The sequence below is a fragment of the Halichondria panicea genome, chromosome 5 (genome assembly GCF_963675165.1).
Source record: "Halichondria panicea chromosome 5, odHalPani1.1, whole genome shotgun sequence".
Classification (NCBI taxonomy): domain Eukaryota; kingdom Metazoa; phylum Porifera; class Demospongiae; order Suberitida; family Halichondriidae; genus Halichondria; species Halichondria panicea.
The window spans coordinates 3,358,671-3,378,832 of record NC_087381.1 but is presented as its reverse complement, the minus strand read 5'-3'; the positions used below and the strand labels follow the sequence as shown (position 1 = coordinate 3,378,832).

Below are 20,162 nucleotides of genomic sequence, written 5' to 3'. Positions count from 1 at the left end.
TAGCTCAGGCGAATCCACGCCGATTAAAAATATGGCCTGGTGTTCATTGCAGGGGCGTTAGTGCACATGCGCTAAAATTATTGAACGGAAAATAAACAGAATAAGAATACGTTTAGCCTCGATCCTAGGCCGCCGAAGAGAGGCTAGAATACGTTATACCGCATGGTTCGTAGGAAAAATACATTAAAACAACAGAGAGCTAGAGATGGCTACCACTAAATCCTTATTCTGCAGGACTTTGCTGAAGTTTCTTGTCTTCTCATTGCATTGCAGTGTTCCCCAAAGGATGCCCTTCCTCAGATCTTACAGAGAGGCTCAGCAGAATCACAGACGTTTGTTAGGCCCACCATATTTGCAGGCTTTGCAACAGAAAGTTTCTGTCAGCAGAGTTATTTATAGTTCTAGCCAAGGCTAGCTATGAGAAGAGAAGGGCACTTGCGAGATTCAGGGGTGTAGCCAGGATTTAAGAGAGGGGGGTGCTTGATGAATGGATTGTCCGAGTTACCAGTGGGGGGTCTGGGGGCACTCCCCCAGAAAATTGTTGTTGTTAAAATTAATGCTCTGAGATTGATTCTAACTCAATCTGGCTAAATAAATGAGGGTACTGGTGGTTAAGCTACATCTTCATCTAAAGATGTCCTATAAAATGCATTGTTTTGAGTTGTGACAATTAAATCATGCAACAGCTAAACCAGGTTCTGCTTGTGAATTAGCAGGACAGGGTGGCAAGCCACTTGCAGTTGCAGTGCTGCTCTGTGAACTATAGGCTCAACTGAAAAATACTCAAAGAGTGACATGATGATGATGGTGATAGCTGCTAAACAGTCTGCAACTCTGTGGTGGACCTTGGTCTGCTCAGCAACGTGGGCTTTGCGCATGTGCACTGAATGAATATTTGGAGGTTGAGCTAGATAGTTAGAGGTGGAGTTTTGAGTTGATCATGCGCAATTAATTAATTATAGAGCTCTACTACTCTCGATCTCATATCAGCTAGCTAGCTTAGCTAGTTTAATAGTAAAAGGAACTTGTGCATGGAGCAGAGTCTGAGGCCATAGGGGGGTGCTGGAGCAGCCTCTGCACCCCTCTGGCTACGCCACTGAGATTGGTGCCAATAAGAGAAGCTGCTGTGGCAAATAACTAGTGTTCAAGCTAGCGCTGTGCTAATGCCTCTCGCCATGTTTTTGCTTTCGCTTAAAGGTATTAGAATGTTATAGAAAGGTTTATAATTTGCAATAATTATGATTTCAAATTGACAAAATAGGTGTTAGCAATTGAATGAAGTCTGTGAGATAAGTTAAAGACAGAATTCAATCACAGAAAGAAGGATCTATAACAAGCAGTCTAAAAGGCAGTCTAAAAGGCTATATCTTGTGTACACACATCTACTGTATTCTGGTATCATTGTAGTAAATAAGGGGTGTGTCTGTCGGCAAGTTACAAGAAATTAAGAATTGGCTACTAGACTAAAATAGCCAGTTTCTTTAGCAGCTCTTTCTGACTCTTGTAGCTAACAAAAAGCTAGCGCTTTAGTGCAAGGCTAACTTATATGTTGAATAGAAAGTTTGTGCGAACAGATGATGCTAGAAAGATTCTGAAGAGACTGCAACATCCTTCAATGTGAGTCACTAGCCATAACTCGAGAAAAAAGCTTTAGTTTGCTAATCCACGAATTAAAATCCAAGAGATCGTGGCTAGAAGCCTATAGAAGCTGTCAGTTTTTGTTGCATTGCAACCGTTGATCAGTTACAGCTGGAATACACACACACACACACATGGAATACACACACACATCGTACCCCTCGTGCGGCTACGCCTCGAGGCATAATAAGTGTTCTTGATAAGTGGTTAGTGGTTGGAGGACGGATGTGTGAAACCACATAATTAGATCTCACAACTCTGTACGGGTGAAATTGGCCAGACCCTTATTCAAGGTCTGGGTCCACGACACTAGACTATGTACAACAATCAATGTACACATGAATGGACTAGATTAATTGAGCCCTTGCATTGTAGCCACAAAAACTTATTACCCGAGGCGCGCGTGGGCGGCCACGGGTATAGTAGTCCGTTGGTCTGTTTGTTTGTTTGTAATGTGTGAGTCTACTCACCTGCATGCCATGGCACTGCGTTTACAGCATGGATAGCCTTCATACAACAAGTTATTAATTTTAATAGTGGCAGAATTTCATGTTAAACCTTCGTTGTCAAATAAAAACGAGCAAAAGCTAAGAAGCTTGTGACTGGGTCTGCTTACCTGGATGCTCTAGCACTGCGTTTACAGCATGGGTAGCCTCCACACAACAAGTCAGTACTTCTAATAGTGGCAGCTTTCGGTGTTAAAGCTTCGTTGTCTAATAAAAGCGAGCAAAATGTAGCTTGAACAGAACTTGCACATGCGTTACTTATAACTGAAGTGATCCTGTACCAGGTCCAGAAACAATGGAACAGGGTCACTAAAGTAGAAAGCTGTATATACCAGGAACAATATTGGAACAGGGTCACTAAACCAGAAAGCTTGCTTTAGCTGACTGGGATCCATGCAGGACCTGGAGCCATACTTCTCTGAGACTCCATGCTTCTTTGCTGTGATCCTAATCCACAGTGCATATATTTATAGTACTACTACCTGTTCTCAAATGTTTCAGCATGCCTCCAGTCTGGTTTAGTTTTATTGCTCCTGAGTTGCTGTGCAAGTCATGCATGATGATGATAACAACATCACTATATGCACTGCATTATATCAGTCTTCTGGTTTCTTTATAATCATGTCACCAGCCGAGGGTTTGCACTTTAGTGCTCTAGTTATAAAAGTTGTCTAACTAAATTTCAGTGAAAGTCACAGCAGAAAAACTGGTAAAAGGTATGACTAATTCATATTGTAATCTACATGTAGCTAGATCCATATTAATAAACACCCAGAGACAATCTTTGACTTGATAATTATGCTTAGCAGCCTGGAGTTCAGGATGGGAAGCCCCCCCCCGCCAGAGGCACAATTTTTGGCATGTTCCCAATTCTATACAGTTCTCAAGAGCACACACACTCTTGAGTTCTGTATATCCGCCTCTAAATTTCCCATCAAACGTTATAGATAATTTTGTTTATTGATGTCCTTTATTTTCTAGCTATCTCATCAATGGCTCAAGTCAAGGACAGCCAAAATGATGACATAGATCTACACTATAAAGATAAATTCGAAGGTAATCAGTATCTATCACAGTACTACAACATACCGGGAACTCCGCAGAACTATTATCGTGATGTTCGATTGAAACTTGTACACGATATGTTCAAGAAACTTTTACCGGATGAGGAAGTTGAAGGAAAAGATGATTTTAGGGTGCTTGATTATGGTTCTGGACCAGTGATTGCGTACGTGATCAGTGCCGCTGGTAAAAGAAAAGTGTCTGAGATTGTGCTTGCAGAGTACACTGAAAAGAATCGAGACGCTTTAAACAAGTGGCAAGCAAACGATTCATCATCATTCAATTGGCTGCCCTACATTAAGAATGTTGTTCAAGACATCGAAAAAAAGCCGGAAAGTGAGGTTCGTATACGTGAGCAAAGATTACGCGATCTTATGAAAGTGGTGTCGTGTGACATAAAAGCTGAGCAACCAATTGAAAAAGGATCTGAAGGCCCATTTGATGTCGTAATTACGTTCCTTGCAATTGAGTGTGCTTGCGTGAGTGAAGCTGAATACATTGAGTTTATAGAAAAACTATCAAAGATGGTAAAACCAAATGGTGCCATCATAATGTTTTCGAAATTGGCAAAAAAAGCACAATCGATTAGCTATGCAATTGGGAGAGAGAGGTTCTACTACTACGCAGTGACGTATGACATGCTTTTAAACGCACTCAGCAAGGCTGGATTCGTTAATGTGCAGTGTACCAATGTGCCCATAATGGAAGCTATATATCACAGCTGACACCTTCTGAAATTGCTCAGCTTGAGGCCAACCCTTGTGAAAATGAGGAGTTCTATTACATGTCTATTATACTGCTGATAAAATAGTATCTACTTGAAAAAACAAGTTAGCTTCTTAATACTGCAAACTAGTGTCTCATCTTGTGAATTGGGCGTAGATGTGTATAATTATGTTATTCTCTTGAAGCTTTTGGGCTATAATTGTGTGAAATGAATTTTGTCATTAAACTCCCGTCTATAATTTTATCATTTACAAAAGTTGCAATAAATAAATCCACTAAAATTTTATTACCCCACTTGTAGGCGCCTGTGCTAAGTGGGCGGTGGAATTTACTGGAAAAGTACAGTAATATCTAAAAATAGATTGTAGGCGTGTCTGATTTTGTGTAAAGTACATGTAGCAGATAGCTATAAATAGATCAAATAAAGTTTTTGCTAGCACGTTGGACTAATAGTGAGTTGCATGCCCTATTCTCTCATACGCCCTTGGTATGAGAGAAGAGGGCATGCAACAACTTGCGAGCAAAAACTGTAAGTGGGCCCTTTTACATAATAGGCACTGTGAAAATAGCTTGAGTTGTACACCCAGTATAGCTCAGAACACGCCAACATTTTACATGGCAGTAAATCTAATTTTTATGATTGTTAGTCCAATCAATGTTAATTGAAACCACATTAATTTTTTTTTGTGCTACTTAAGTTTGTTATTTCGCTGCTGAAATTAAAAAAGTAATGCCCATTTTTTGGTGCTATATAATTTATACAGTATAGGTGTTTTATTTCGCTGCTGTGTATGTGAATAATCGGTGTCATCAATTTGCGAAAATCAATGAATAATTGGTGAAAAATTTGCACAGGCCTATACCCACTTGGTATGTCATCATGCACTAGCCTCAGTCCCAGGCCAAATTTTTTCTTAATATATAACGAGGAGAAATTTATCCCTTCTGTCTTTAGAGAATAATTGGCCTGGGACCGGTCCGAGTGTATATATTCCGTCATATAATTCGCAAAAAGACATTGTCGATTTTTTGCAAGCTTGCATTATTGTTAAGCCCCCTATATACATGCATGACTATAGTCAATCATAAAGGTGTATATGTTTAGCAAACAGGGCACGCGCGCGTACCACGTGCATGTGTGTCCGCAATACATACTAAGTATAGGGGTTCCCCAGCAATAGGTTTTGCATGGGCACTTTTAATATCTCATCTGTAAAGTTTAAAGGTCACGAACTACCGAGTACGAACTATCATCTGCGAAGTAGCAACTGCATGCCAACTACCAATTATAGCAACGTACTGCGAACTAGCAACTGAAGCGTGCTATATATGCAACATTTTAGCATGCGAAGTGCACTTCCATGCAGTTGTCATGTTACACAGTAAAAACACAATAAAACATGTTAAATGAAACGCATCTTTTGAAATTTCTGTCATTTTACAAAATACGATGATGCATCTCATATATATAACATAGTTATGTGCTTTTACTGTGTATCAAGTATAAACTAGTATTATAGCACTCATGCAGGGTACAATAGAGATCACTCGAGGTCAATATCAAGCTTACCTATAATTATGACAATGTGTAATATGATCTTGATTTTTGTAATTGATACTATTACAGCTAGATCTGTATGACCTCATGTTCTGTATGACCTCATGTAAATGCCACAGGCACTTTTAACAGTCTGACACCATTACCAAGGGTGTACAAAACATATCTTCTCTTCCCTTTATACGCCCTTGATAATACTAAATCCTTATTATAGTTGCTTGAGAAGCTAATTCAAAAGCTAAATCTATACTGCTATATAGATTCATTGCCACCACTTCAACTATATAGCTCAATAGACCTTTATAACCTAGACAGAGGGTATATAATAATTATAAGTGGTTAAATCTTGTAATTGTGCACAGAATTAATAGTGGGATGTGCCAAGAAAGAAGTATAATAGTAGCTAACTGTATATAAATGCTTGCGGTCATGATTGTATTATACCCACGACTTCAATCATGCATACTGCAAAAGGCTGCTACAGTATAGACTTTTTTGTTAATCCGGCCACCCTTGGGACAGTGCAGCTTGACCAGAATAGCGAGGTGGCTGCATGTCAGAAATATCTGCAGCTATATAAAAAACGACCCTACCTCGAATCTAATGACTAATTTTGCGGTTCAGTCTCAATCGTTATGCTTAGCCGCGATCCCAGGCCGCACTAACTATCATCAGCAGGTAGATCACATTCACATTCACATTCAGGGAAGTGGGAAGGCCAGTGAAGGAGGCTATACATTGTATGCTCTCTATATACATTAATTTTAACTAATTTTATCTCCCAAACCACATCCAAAACGTCATAAACCTGGTTTGGGTATGTTATGTGAACCTATAACGTAATAATATTCCCTCGAACGACTTCTTACAGTTTATTGAGAGTGCGTTTACCGTTCGAAGTAAAGAGATCTATCATCATCATTGCGAATCATTAGGACAACATACAGAATGTGGAGAAATTCTGAGCTTAACAGGTTAAAATACTTCCATGTCACCACTGAAATGGTTCCAGATATTATGCACGATATTTTGGAGGGTTCGTTGGAGCTTTGTATTCGGCATCTCCTAGTTGAGTATATTCGGCTCTCAACAAGTACAGCGTCTTCACTGGGAGAAACCCTCTGGTGAGTGGGGTTAATCTTCCCTAACAAAGTAACTGATTTTGCTTCTGTGTATACTATACTCCTTTTCCCCTCATACAGGACCTAGCTGGTGTGGCTCATGATGATATTGATCCCTCTGTGTTTAGTAGCAGTGGAGATGAGCAAATGGTACATTGTCCCCTTTGGCCCCACCTTTAATGAGTGCTTTAGATTAGCTTAATGTATTCTAAGTACAATTGTATAGAGCAGACCATTGGTTGTTTGGCTAGTATACTTTGTTAAAATGTCATGTGTATAGGATTCAGGGACTATCAGCCTCCATGAGTTGATGGTCAAGCATGGAGTCACTGACGAGCAGTTAGATAGAGAAATCAATGACAAAGACACTGCCCTCATATCTACACACTTTGATGATTTTGAAAACTGCATCCACCGACTTGAGTTGACTGGAAAATTGCTACTTGATATTTCTACCTGGTAATCATAGTTGTATGTTACAAAATCTAAAAGGTAAAAAATTACTTAAGCTGTCTCTTTATATAGGCTCTAAAAACTTCCATAGAGCAGTTATATAGTGTGAAGTGTTGACTGTTTTGAGTGAAAGAAAAGGAATTTTAACATGCATGCAAGCTAGACATACATAGTGTACATACGTTTCGTATATATATAATATTCAGTACATGTACATGCATGCAAGATTCACAAAAAGTGAGCATAATAATTACTGCATATAATTACTGCATGTACTATTCTTCACAGGATCATGATACATTGAGAGAAGAGCACCAGATACCTTCTACCTCTACCTCAGGTATGACTTCAGCTACTTTAATAATGACTGTCAATAGTTAATCTTCACACTACGTTTCCAGGTTCTAAAGACTCTCATTGACCATGAGCAATTATTGACTTCATCCCTAATCTTAATAATGGCCTAATCATGCTACTCCCCTATATACATTGACAAATGCAGATCTTAAAACTATGTGGCTACATCTTCATGCATGCATATCACTAATTATCAATGTTTGCTTTCTCCATAGGACCACCCACTAATCGAGTCACGCTCCAAGAACTAATAAAACGATACAGTCTGACTGACGAGCAACTCAATAGTAAAATAGAGAACTCTGATACTCCCAAACTGGCCTTATGTTTCGATGATGTGGAACTTTATTCGAGTTCCATGAGACTACCTCCTGCAGAACAAGCAGATGTGAATATGTTGTACCACAGAGAAGGAACTCAAACAGCCATGATGAAGTATTTGAAAGTCTGGAAACAACATAATTCTTCACGAGCAACTTACAGAGCTCTACTGGATATCGTACTGGGATTGGAGAAAGGAGACACAGCTCATCAAATCTGTCAGCAATTGACCCCACGTAAGTACATGTACATGATATACGTGTCATGTGACAATCTCCCGGCCTCCCCTGAGCCCTCTACTGAGTAGCTATTCAAAATTTAAAATTTAATAGATTGAAATCACACCAGCGAAGAAATTTACCACAATGTGAAGGGTCGTAATAAACCATGTGCAGTGGTGGATCTAGCAATCCAGGATAAGATCACGATTGATGATTCAAGCTGAGTTGACAGATGGTGTACCCATGGAGACTGTCAATAAGCAAAGGCAGTCGCAGTCCTTCAAAGCGTCCTTCAACGCGACCTGAGAAAAAAAATGAATGTTACTGAAAGGGTGATGATGCCTCGGTGTAGGCAATGAAGCTACATGCAGTACCATTATTAATGAGCACTGTACATATAATTCACATTTTAGATGGATTCATCGGCCCTGGCGGATAATGCTTATTTTACTTTATTCTCTCGTTATTCCCCTATTTTGCTACACACAAGTTGTACTAGCTTTCAAAGTAAGCAAACATAATCATAAGCATTATTTTGCAAACTCAATTAATTGCAATTCAAGAAATAATTATGATTAGCAGCCTACAATAATTATACAGAAACTCTTCATTTATCATCGAGCAGCTGTAACAGTCAGTCGATCTACACACACACAGACACACTACCGTATACCTTGCGCATGCCCAACTGAGGCATAATGACTGTATAATTATATGAACGAACAAACTGCAAATAGATATTATACAAAGGTCCTTCCCTACAGACTTTCAACTCTCCTCTTCGTTACTTTATCCATGTAAAATGAAATGCAAATTAATGTTAAAAAGCGAAAAAGCGTTCGCAGGTTGATGAAGTCACATTGCTTTATACTAACTTTACTATAGACCTTTGGACTACTTACTTGAGTTATTTATGTCCACATCTTCAACAACAGCACCAGTTTGTCAGATCCTCATGTTAGGCCAATGAATCTCTGGCAGCAAGACCATGCATGCACTGTCAATTATACCTACAAAGACTTGCTTGGTATCTTCAGTCTCGAACTTTAGCTCCACCCCCAGTAGGCTTCTTTTGAGGTTGAGAACAGACTTGTTGAAATAAACTTTTGACAGCCATTTTTAGTTTTTAGTTTGTGTCTACTATCTCGTGAGAGAGCGAAAGAAGGCGTATCAAAAGAAGAATGTAAAAATGTAAAGAATGTGTATTATAACTGTCAAGGGCGTCTTTTTGTAAGACTCAAGAACAACTTTGTTGCCATTTTGTCATTTTTTGGTTGCTACCGGTCGGAGCTGCCCACGGCGCGCCTTTTTATAGTCAGCATGCTCGTTTAAATCCCACTAGACTACATGGCAAAAGTGTAGTAAGTGGGAAATATGTACTTATACGAAATCATGCATATGTTAGGTTAACTATTCAGGAATGTGGTGCCAAAGTTCATTACCTTTGATGAAAAATACTGCTGCAATTTACCATTTTTGATTCTGTTGCTGATTAAGGTAATGTGTATTAAAATTACTGCAGGGTTGCCATTTCTCATTTCAATCCAACCTAAAGATGTTTGCTGTAAACCTGGGGAGGAAGTTGTGTTTACGATATCAACAGCACCATCTGCTACTACATATAAGTGGTATTTTGAAAATCAGGCAATATCAAATCCTGACTACAAAGGACATACATCGGAATGTCTCCTGATATCAAAGTTCTTTCCCAAGCATAAAGGTGCTTATTGGTGTGTTGCTGAAGATGCATCAGGCACACAGATCACCTCACGCCATGTAATACTCACTGCAGGTAACTTGTTAGTTTATTACTTTATATTATACTCACCACACGCTCATATACAATACAGTCAGGTCATGCATGCATGTGAATCATTCTACATCATTGAGATTATTTAGCCGATATATAATTACACTACTTTTTACACAGAGGGAGAAATGATTGACAGCCAAGAATTGGAATTCATAGCGAAAATGTTAAAAAATTCTGCAGTAGACTTTGGTAACTATGTGCACCTAATCAATGACAAAAGTGATGTGACTTACGAAGAGATGGAGTTTATAGTGATTAAATCCAAAAACACAACTATACTGTCCATCAACCTAAAGCAGGAAATCACATCAAGTAAGCATTAAAATTGATGATTGCGATGAATGACTACAACGATGGAACCTCTCTTGGCTATCCCTCTAAATTAATTATAAAAGCCAAATACCAAACACCAAACACAAATTAACCTCTCCAACAAAGGCCATGGACTTCAATCTGTAGAATTAAGGGCCAAAACTGTGTTTCTCTATATACATGCATGGTTCTACGTAGAACAAAATGCCAAATATATGTGACTGACTGTGACTACCGTAATACATATCCCTATATAAACAATCTGTCTCATTTTGTTCTACAGGACTGAAAGAGGAGCAACTCTATGCCAAAGCCATAAAGAAGAAGGTCTCCCTCACTTACACTAAAATCCTTGCCCTGGGCCCAGGCCAGGTAGGAAAATCTACTTTTGTTCGTAGATTGTTTGGAAGAAACATCCAAACATCTCCTCCAGAAACACAGCCTCAATCTAGTACTGGTATTACAGAAATGAGAGAAGCTTGTATACAGTACACAAGAGTAACTGGTGCCATTACTAATAACAAACAGTGGTGTGTTTTGAAACATGACCTGCACGATCAACTAAGTGGTTTAATGTCACTGATAGTTAAGCAATCTCAGCAACGCCTAAACCTAACTACTCAATCACCTACCCAAATAGCAAGCAAGATTGAACATGAATGACCGGTTGACGCTGCTGAGCAGGTGAAGAAGGATGAGAAACATGATCAAACAATATATCTTGCTAATGAAGGCACTGGAATTCAAACTTTGGAATCGCTGCCAGATACTACTTAAAATTCATCTTTTGCCGGATTAATTCAAACTTTGAAATCTCTCCTTACTACTGTTTATTTACAACTTACACATTACCTACTGCTATTTACTCGAGGAGTAATTGCACTAGACAAAGTGCGTTGATGCCTCCGAAATCAGATATTGATAAAACAATAAGAGAATTTGAAGAACTAAAACAAGAATGCAGACTAAGTCCAGATAGAATGGAATTTGAAATGCTATTTAATATAGCTGATGTTGGTGGCCAACCAGCATTTCTTGAAATGCTACCATCCTTAACCATAGGACCAGCTCTCTACCTGGTATTTATGAACCTTGAGCAAAAGCTAGGTTCAAGATACTCTGTGCCGTTTAAATGCAAGGACTCAACAATGAATCTTTGTAAAGATTACTCATACACTTCAGAAGAAGTGTTGTTTTCTGCACTTTCAAGTATAGCTTGCTTTGGACACCCAGATGAGCAAGTGGAAATATACGTTCAGAAACCAGCATCAGGTGATACAGAGCAGAAAGATTCTCTTGCGTTGCTTGTGGAACTTTTCTTGATAAAGAAGAAATAAAATTAACTATCCATCAGCTAAAGGAACAACTTAAAGAAACAGCATTTTATAAAGAAGGGCTTATTCTCCGCAATAGCTTCAGCTTATTAGTGAACAATATGAGTGCCGATGATCGTGAAATAGAGGATCACAGAAAAGAACTAGAGTAAGGCATCTATATTCAGACACAATGCATGTTCAGACACTCATTCTGAGGAAACAAGCAGTGATAAAAAATTTCTTTTGCACCATCTGATCAAGCATGTGTTACTATGAATGTATGCAAAAAATAATTGATAAATATCAACTACTAAGTCTTCAAGAGCTGAAAATGTGCTAGTGTCTGATAAACGGTAAGAACAGACAAAAATATCGATCATCAGACACAACCTACCGTTTCTTCTGTAGGGGGATATGCTGAGAGTCATGCACATAGTAATTATGTAAGGACAATAACTAAACAATAAAACCCCCAAAGTTGGAGTTACAAAATGCTTGTATGTCCATGCAGCAATTATTTCTGCTGAGTCACTCGCGTATCAATGATCAGACAGCAAATGGGATTATAATATGCTTCTGGTCGGTAACAACATCCCTGCAACAAGGCTCCACGACCTCGAAACCGACTGTCAGAGTGAGCTCCTATATGGGTGGAAATAAGTTACCCTACACCATCAGCTAAAAGTGCTAGTGAGTCTTCTATCGACCTCCAAGCTCGTCCAACATCCACCTAACATTCCTCATGCAGGAACTCTCTATCAACGATTTTTTCATATTCAGAATCATGCCCAGTGATCATTGGCGAAGACTTTAACATCCCGTCTATCAATTGGAGACTATATACTTGCATCAAATCTATGTGACATACAGTGCATCCAGTCTATAGAGAGTATATAGAATACCAAAATAGGTGAGTATATTATTATAGTTGTAATACTTAAATATATCTGATCAACATTGGAACATTTCTAAGAAATTGTGCTGATATAATTATATATATATACCATTGTATATAGGTGAATGAATAAGCTACCTTAATAATTACTAATTTATCGGACACTTCTAATTACCCTGGACACTCTTTTGGGCAATTTTCGTTGTTCTAATACAACGGACACTCCATGCATGCAGTGCTTTAATATTCCCGATAATACCTTGAAAAGTTGAGTTACGGCCACGGCTAATTTTTTTTACTGAAACTGCAGCTAAAAATGTCCTTAAAACTGCATCACAAACGATTAACAATCAATAGTATGGCTACTCGTGCAATAAGGGATTAATATAGCACTCATAACAAGCACTGGCAAGGTTAATAGCACTCGGCTACGCCTCGTGCAATTAGTATCCTTGCCATTGCTTGTTACTCGTGCTATTAATCCCATATTGCACTCTTAGCCACACTATTAATTATACATATATAGGAGCATAATCGGAACACCCATGCATGCATTCTCGGAACATGCAGCCCTCGGGGCTTACGCCCTCGTGTTTCAGTGCAATATATTCCATACATCGATCCCTTGTGCCCGTGTTATAACTATAACATACTATAATTATTAGCTATATAGTGCAACTATTCAGTCGCTCACTGTTCTATTAAACTTAGCTAGCTCGCATGCAGCTGCTTGCTTGTTCTAATTATTCCGGACACTTTGCATGCTCTGTAAAAATCTGTTCCAATTATACCCGGACAATTTCCAAAATAATTATTTTTGCTGTCCGATAAATTAGAAAATATACGGTATATTCAAAAATACTTCCCCAAAAGTTGTTGTAGTGGGAAATCATTTTAGGTGAAAAATGGGGGTGATGGTGTGTAATATCAATTATCTCCGGAATTAAAGTATTTCTGGACAAACTTTTCTTATCAAAAGTTAGACAATTAATTTTATTCAAGCTTATACTCTGTGTAATTTTTGGACCTTAGCTGTGAGATCTTACTTCAAATCTCTCCTTAACCGAAACGGCACTAAAAACTAGCAATTTTGAGCACTGCGGAGGATGTGTAGATAATTTAAGCAACATCGAACCTTTCACAAGATAGCCAAACTATCTATAGATGTTGTGACAAAGTTCCTAACCGGCCTTATAACCGGAAACCTTATATATGCCTTTTCTCCCCCTAACCGATTACCCATGCATGGCCACTATATATATTTAGTGCTGATCACATGATCTCCAGCCAATCAGCTTATCTGAAAGTAGTCAGGTGACCATGGATTAAATAACTTAATCCACACTTAAGTGTGCTTTAAGTTGGTTTGTTAATGCACACTTTTTATCAAACAATCATAATACAAGCAGCTGAATGTCATCATAATTATAATAATAATACAAGCAGATTGAATACGTACAACAAGCAAAGCTGAAAAGTATTAGAAAGTTGAATATTATTGTTTCGACTTGTTTCATGTGTAGTAAGTGTACCGAATTGCTGACTTGACCATAGCATCGCTTTTTCGTCTGGAGAAATAGGCTCAGCTTGCTTCGAAGATGTACGTATATACCTGTACCTAAGCCAGATCATATAATCGTTTCATCAAAGGTGCTTCGAATATCATAGCTTTCCAAAAGAGCAAACCAGATACTCATTGCCATATAGTTTGTGCACAAAGTTTCCCATCCAGTAAGCCAGATCAGCTGGAGGCATATCCAGTAGTGGGATCGGGACTGTTGGTCAGCAGGAGAAATAAGTTGAAAACATGCTCAGTCAGTCCAGATAGCTTTAGATCGTATCTCCTTCTCCTTTGCATCAGTTACTGGATCTACAAACCTACTAAAACTTGCTATTACGTCTAGCTAGCTAGCTAGCCACCAGCAACTGATTTAAAATGTAGCTAGATCTAGCTGTCACGAGGCTAGAGCTCACGTGACAGCACTAAACCCTTTAGAACACACACTGTTAAAAATGTGGTGCTATTGTAACACCCAAAAGTGGGGTAAAACCATTGTACCAAATATGGCACTCATATATGGAGTTATTACAGCACCACATTTTAGTGTTATTAAAACACTCATTTTGGAGCTGTAACAGCATGAAAATGTGCTGTACTTGCACTTTCTTGGAGTTACTGCAACTCCAAACTGTGTGTAACTTTTACAACTACACCTACAATGGTGTTATTAAAGCACTGGGGATGGGTGCTGCTGTTACTACAGGTACAGTTGTCATTGCTACTCTTCATGCAAAGCATAAAATATTGCATGCATGCTTATTGCACTTCTCGATAAGCTCATGCACTTGACTTAAATGACGTAACATAATTATAGCATGTGTATAATGATATGCATCACGATAGCATACAATAAAAGTATGAAGATATGTATACCTAACCTCATAAAGTGTTTAATAACTACGACCACAATACACTTAGGCAGTTCGGGACCTTAAAAATAAAAAATAAAAGGGTGCCATGCAGACATGCACGTGGGTACTAAAATGTCAAAAACATAGTACAAGAGTTTCATAGAATGAATCTACTTCATACACTTCTTTCTCTACGATGACGAAGTAGTTCATTGATCCAGATTCAATAGCACTTTTTCTACCTTGAACGAACGTTGCATGTCATCCACCTGCATGTATATATGATGGGATAAGGATGGGGCTCACAAAAACAGAAGGCAGTGATATAAGTGAGTAGGAGACAATTATTCAAATAAGCTGAAAGTTTAACAACTGTTGTCACCTTTTATTCTACCAAATATCCAGTGTGCATGCATTACTGTGTATAATTATATATGTATGATGACAGGGTTATTCTCGTTATAATAAGCATATACCCCCCCCCCCACACAGGATGAATTCAAGGGCAACAGAAGAATCTGTTCTCAAGTATCAAGTATTTGTAACAGTATATCAATTTAGCTGTTTATGTTTATGCATTACATACGTGGAGCAGCAGCTTGACAAATATCATTTGTACTGCATCCTTCTTCTTACAGTATCATCTTCAGAACTGAATAAAAAAAAATGTATGTTTGAAGATATGGGTTTCTATTTACCATTAGATTGTGACTGCACCAGTGACTGCATTGCATAGTCTTCGACCAGCTCCTGTAGCTTAACATTGTTCTCCTTTGTTCGAATTCTTTCCAATTTTCCTCAAAAGTAAATCTATAGGTATCTTTTCCTGTAATTTCAAAAAATTCTATTACTACTGCGAACATTTACAGCTATATATATGCTTGAACACAATAATGATTAATAGTGAACTTACATAGACATAATCGATCAGTGGTGGATAGAAGGTAAGTATATACGCACATCTGTAACTGCTGGTCGATCATAACACTCCTGATAGCACCTTTGTTACGCTTTGTTTTTGGACTATTCCTTTTAAAGAGCAGTGGTTTATCTTTGGACAGATGTTGAATCTCAATTTGCGACGCATTCTTTAACCTTGTTTAAATAGCTCGACTCCATGAACCCTGCATGAAAATAGTACCTATAGCTCTTACGATGCGATAATTTTGTAAGAAACAACCATTATCTTGTATTGTCATTGGAAATTAGTTTAACAATAATCGGAAGACAAAAATTATAATTATGTTGATTTGTATGCAAATGTAGATCGTGCGAAAAACCAGTCTGACAGGAAAGTGTTCCTAACGCTCAACATACATCTAACTGACGGACACGTGCCCACAAAGCCCAACATATCAGACTGACGGACAAGTGCCCACAAAGCCCAACATATCAGACTGACGGACAGCTGCCCACAAAGCCCAACATATCAGACTGACGGACAAGTGCCCACAAAGCCCAACATATCAGACTGATGGACAGCTGCCCACAAAGCCCAACATATCAGACTGACGGACAAGTGCCCACAAAGCCCAGCATATCAGACTGACGGACAGCTGCCCACAAAGCCCAATATATCAGACTGACGGACAAGTGCCCACAAAGCCCAACATATCAGACTGACGGACAGCTGCCCACAAAGCCCAACATATCAGACTGACGGACAGCTGCCCACAAAGCCCAACATATCAGACTGACGAACAGCTGCCCACAAAACCCAACATATCAGACTGACAGACAGCTGCCCACAAAGCCCAACAATAATTATTATATAGTTACAATTATAGTAGTGAGTAGTAGACTTGCAGTCTGTCTATATGTCAAGCTTTTTAGCACAACAATGGTTTTGCAGCAACTTACTCTATAGTTCCGAGTCAAAGCAGTGTGCCATCTTGCAGTGCAGTACATCTAGCAACTTAGTCCATGTAGTACCAGAGCACAGTACAGAGCTAGAGTAGGCCCGGCGCCTTCATACAGTTAAGGTGCACGCAGCTGTGTACTTGTGCAGAGAAGACTCTCATGCAGGCAGCTGTCTTCACAAGGTTCACGTGAGATCAGTGCTGCATGTATTAGATCTACCACCCACGATTTTGTTTTGTTTATGTAGTCTTGGCTACCCACCACGCATTTGAGTCTGTGCTCATCAATTAGTTATGATCATACCATCAGTGTATGCCCTTGCATAGAAGAGGGGAAGGGTGGGAGCAAAGTAAGAGTTAAATTTGCAGGGCAACTGTACGAGTAGAAAGAACACACTATAAGCCAGCTACTTTGCTAAATACAGGATGTATGATTTTTCAGACGATTGAATTGTTAATAATTATTGTTGGGCATTAATTTGTCCGTTAGCGTGACATGCACATAGTCTAGTCCTCAATAGATGTTGCAACTTCAAACACATAGTTACAGTAACTAATAATGATAACTGGTTCATCACATAAGTTATATACTGAATAGCTAAAATATTGCCGGTATACACTTGAAAAGTGCAATAATTTTTTCTTGGAAAGTTCCTCACAGGGCCGATTGTTCCGTCATCAGTACAAGTGTGCTGCTTCACCCCTGTATACATAATTACGCATGTGATTAGAATTTATAATAAGTATAATAAATAAGGTGACTATAATTATAATCTGCTCCTGCATGCTTGAATACAAAGGTATAATAATTATACCAGATTCAACTATTTAATGGAACGGGTTTGTATATAAGCAACTATTTATTTACACATGCAACTACATGAATCATTATAGACTGGCCTTGATTTGAATGCAGGTGATTTATAGAGGTGTTTACATTGCACCATGTATAGTGCTACAATTACACAATTCTTATTTGAGTAACACCATCTGGTGTATAGTTAGAGTAATATGATTTTAACAACTAGGTAAGTGCATGCACAACACTGTTTAAAGTGTTCCACAAGCACTTATAAGTGTATAATAGCACCCTTTATTGTTCTAGTAACACGTAGCAGTTACGACTGCACTCTTAGTGTTGTGATAGCACCATTAGGTGAGTGTTGGCATAGCACTTTGGGTGCTATTGTAACTACCCATTTTTAACAGTGCACCTAGCCAAGTCACGTGTTTTAATGCTGGTGCACTTGGATGGCCTCTCGGTTACGTAATGCACTCGGCTGCATATTCCATATTTATACTTAAGTACCACTATACTCACACATTAATTTGTGGTATATTCTAACTCTTTAGATTGGATGCACTGTATAGTGAATGACAACTCCGGTCAGTGCATATTTCTACTCCCTCCACCAATTTGTAACAGCTCCGACAAGACAAAAAAACATACTCAACTTAGTGCTCAACGGCAACATTTCAAGTTATGGTAACTGAAAGAATCCATGGGAGTGATCACGAAGCTGTATCTTGTCCTAAAATCCACAAGACCCAACATTCCTATGTGTTTTACTTCAAAAGGGGACTTTGTCAAATTCCAAGGAATGCTGAGAATTATATTCCATGAAATATATGGTTCATTTCCGAGTGATGCCTGGATGAAGTTCAAATACCTGCTGCTGATGTCAGCGGACTAATGCATCCCTATATAAGCTCACTCTCACAAACAAGAAACGCTCTATACCGGGTTAGCCCAAGAAACGGTATGAGTGATGATGATGATCAGACACAAGGGCAAGCACCCTGCAGGGCTTACCTAAAAGCAAAAAGAACACGAAACAATCTGACTGCATGGTAGATACAATAACCATAGCGACACCGTGCAAGAATTCTAGAATAAACTCATGCATATATAGGCACTCTTTTTTATTAGAACACCTAAATTTCATGTGGAACACAATCTGCCTCTCTCAGTATGCTCTATATAGTGCATCGTATACAACTTTAAATTAAACGTGCTGTTTTAATTCCCATGCATAATTATAATTATTGTGAAACACAGCTAGCTCACAACCTCACGTTTTAACTTAATACTCTTATACTTTTACTATAATTATTGGCATGTACATTTATAGGATTATAGGTACGTGACTACCTATAAATACAATTCCTTTTGGATAACATTGTTCAATAAAATTCAAACAAAATCCTGCATGGCTATATAGCCAATAATTATATACACAGGATCATAGACTTTTGTTTCACTTCCATGCAGTGTCACTATTAAGACTAATATAACATGCAATAATATACATGCATGCAGTCTCACAACAAGTATATACTGATCTCCTTTACATAATTATAATACTAGCAAAACACATTTGTACACTGGAAGTATAAGCACTGTCTATTGAACTTTACCTGGCAGAGCAGTATGACATGCAGCATGCATGGGTCTATAATTGTACATTAACTATAATTATAGTTTAATTTTACCACGAAGGCAGTAAAAAACCTGTAAAGCTAAATTTCTCTTTTAGTGTGAACCCGCTGGACCTCACACTAAAAGATTATTTTACACCAGAGGTGTTTTGCATGTTCAGGCACTGTGTTACACACATTATACCACAAGTACCACAGACTGTCAGAGACCAACAGCATCAGTAACAATCTGTACAGATACATTTCTCTTTTAGTGACCTCACACTAAAAGAGAAATTTTACACCAGAGGTGTTTTGCATGTTCAGGCACTGTGTTACACATATCTACATCATTACCACACCATTTTAAGTACCACAGACGGTCAGAGACCAACAGCACCAGTAACAATTTGTACAGCTACATTTCTCTTTTAGTGTGAACTTGCGGACCTCACACTAAAAGAGAAATTTTACACCAGAGGTGTTTTGCATGTTCAGGCACTGTGTTACACATATCTACATCATTACCACACCATTTTAAGTACCACAGACGGTCAGAGACCAACAGCACCAGTAACAATTTGTACAGCTACATTTCTCTTTTAGTGTGAACTTGCGGACCTCACACTAAAAGAGAAATTTTACACCAGAGGTGTTTTGCATGTTCAGGCACTGTGTTACACATATCTACATCATTACCACACCATTTTTAAGTACCACAGACGGTCAGAGACCAACAGCACCAGTAATAATTTGTACAGCTACATTTCTCTTTTAGTGTGAACTTGCGGACCTCACACTAAAAGAGAAATTTTACACCAGAGGTGTTTTGCATGTTGAGGCACTGTGTTACACATATCTACATCATTACCACACCATTTTTAAGTACCACAGACGGTCAGAGACCAACAGCACCAGTAATAATTTGTACAGCTACATTTCTCTTTTAGTGTGAACTTGCGGACCTCACACTAAAAGAGAAATTTTACACCAGAGGTGTTTTGCATGTTCAGGCACTGTGTTACACATATCTACATCGTTACCACACCATTTTCAAATACCACAGACGGTCAGAGACCAACAGCATCAGTAACAATCTGTATACAGATACATTTCTCTTTTAGTGTGAACCTGCAGACCTCACACTAAAAGAGAAATTTACACTTGAGGGTGT

General features: G+C 38.5%; 1 long non-coding RNA gene across 3 annotated transcripts; it reads right to left on the bottom strand.

The window, feature by feature from the left end:
* Positions 1-14,488: 14,488 nt before the first annotated feature.
* On the bottom strand, positions 14,489-17,780 carry LOC135335737 (uncharacterized). 3 transcript variants are annotated; one of them, XR_010394603.1, is made up of 5 exons: positions 17,661-17,780; positions 16,572-17,273; positions 15,625-15,835; positions 15,298-15,537; positions 14,489-14,980 (listed from the first exon to the last, which is right to left on the bottom strand). It is a non-coding gene; the product is annotated as an uncharacterized LOC135335737 (long non-coding RNA). The 3 variants fall into 3 exon arrangements; XR_010394604.1 differs by having other exon boundaries at positions 14,503-14,980; positions 15,298-15,363; positions 15,410-15,537; positions 16,572-17,780; XR_010394602.1 differs by having other exon boundaries at positions 14,502-14,980; positions 16,572-17,780.
* Between the last annotated feature and the right edge of the window lie 2,382 nt (positions 17,781-20,162).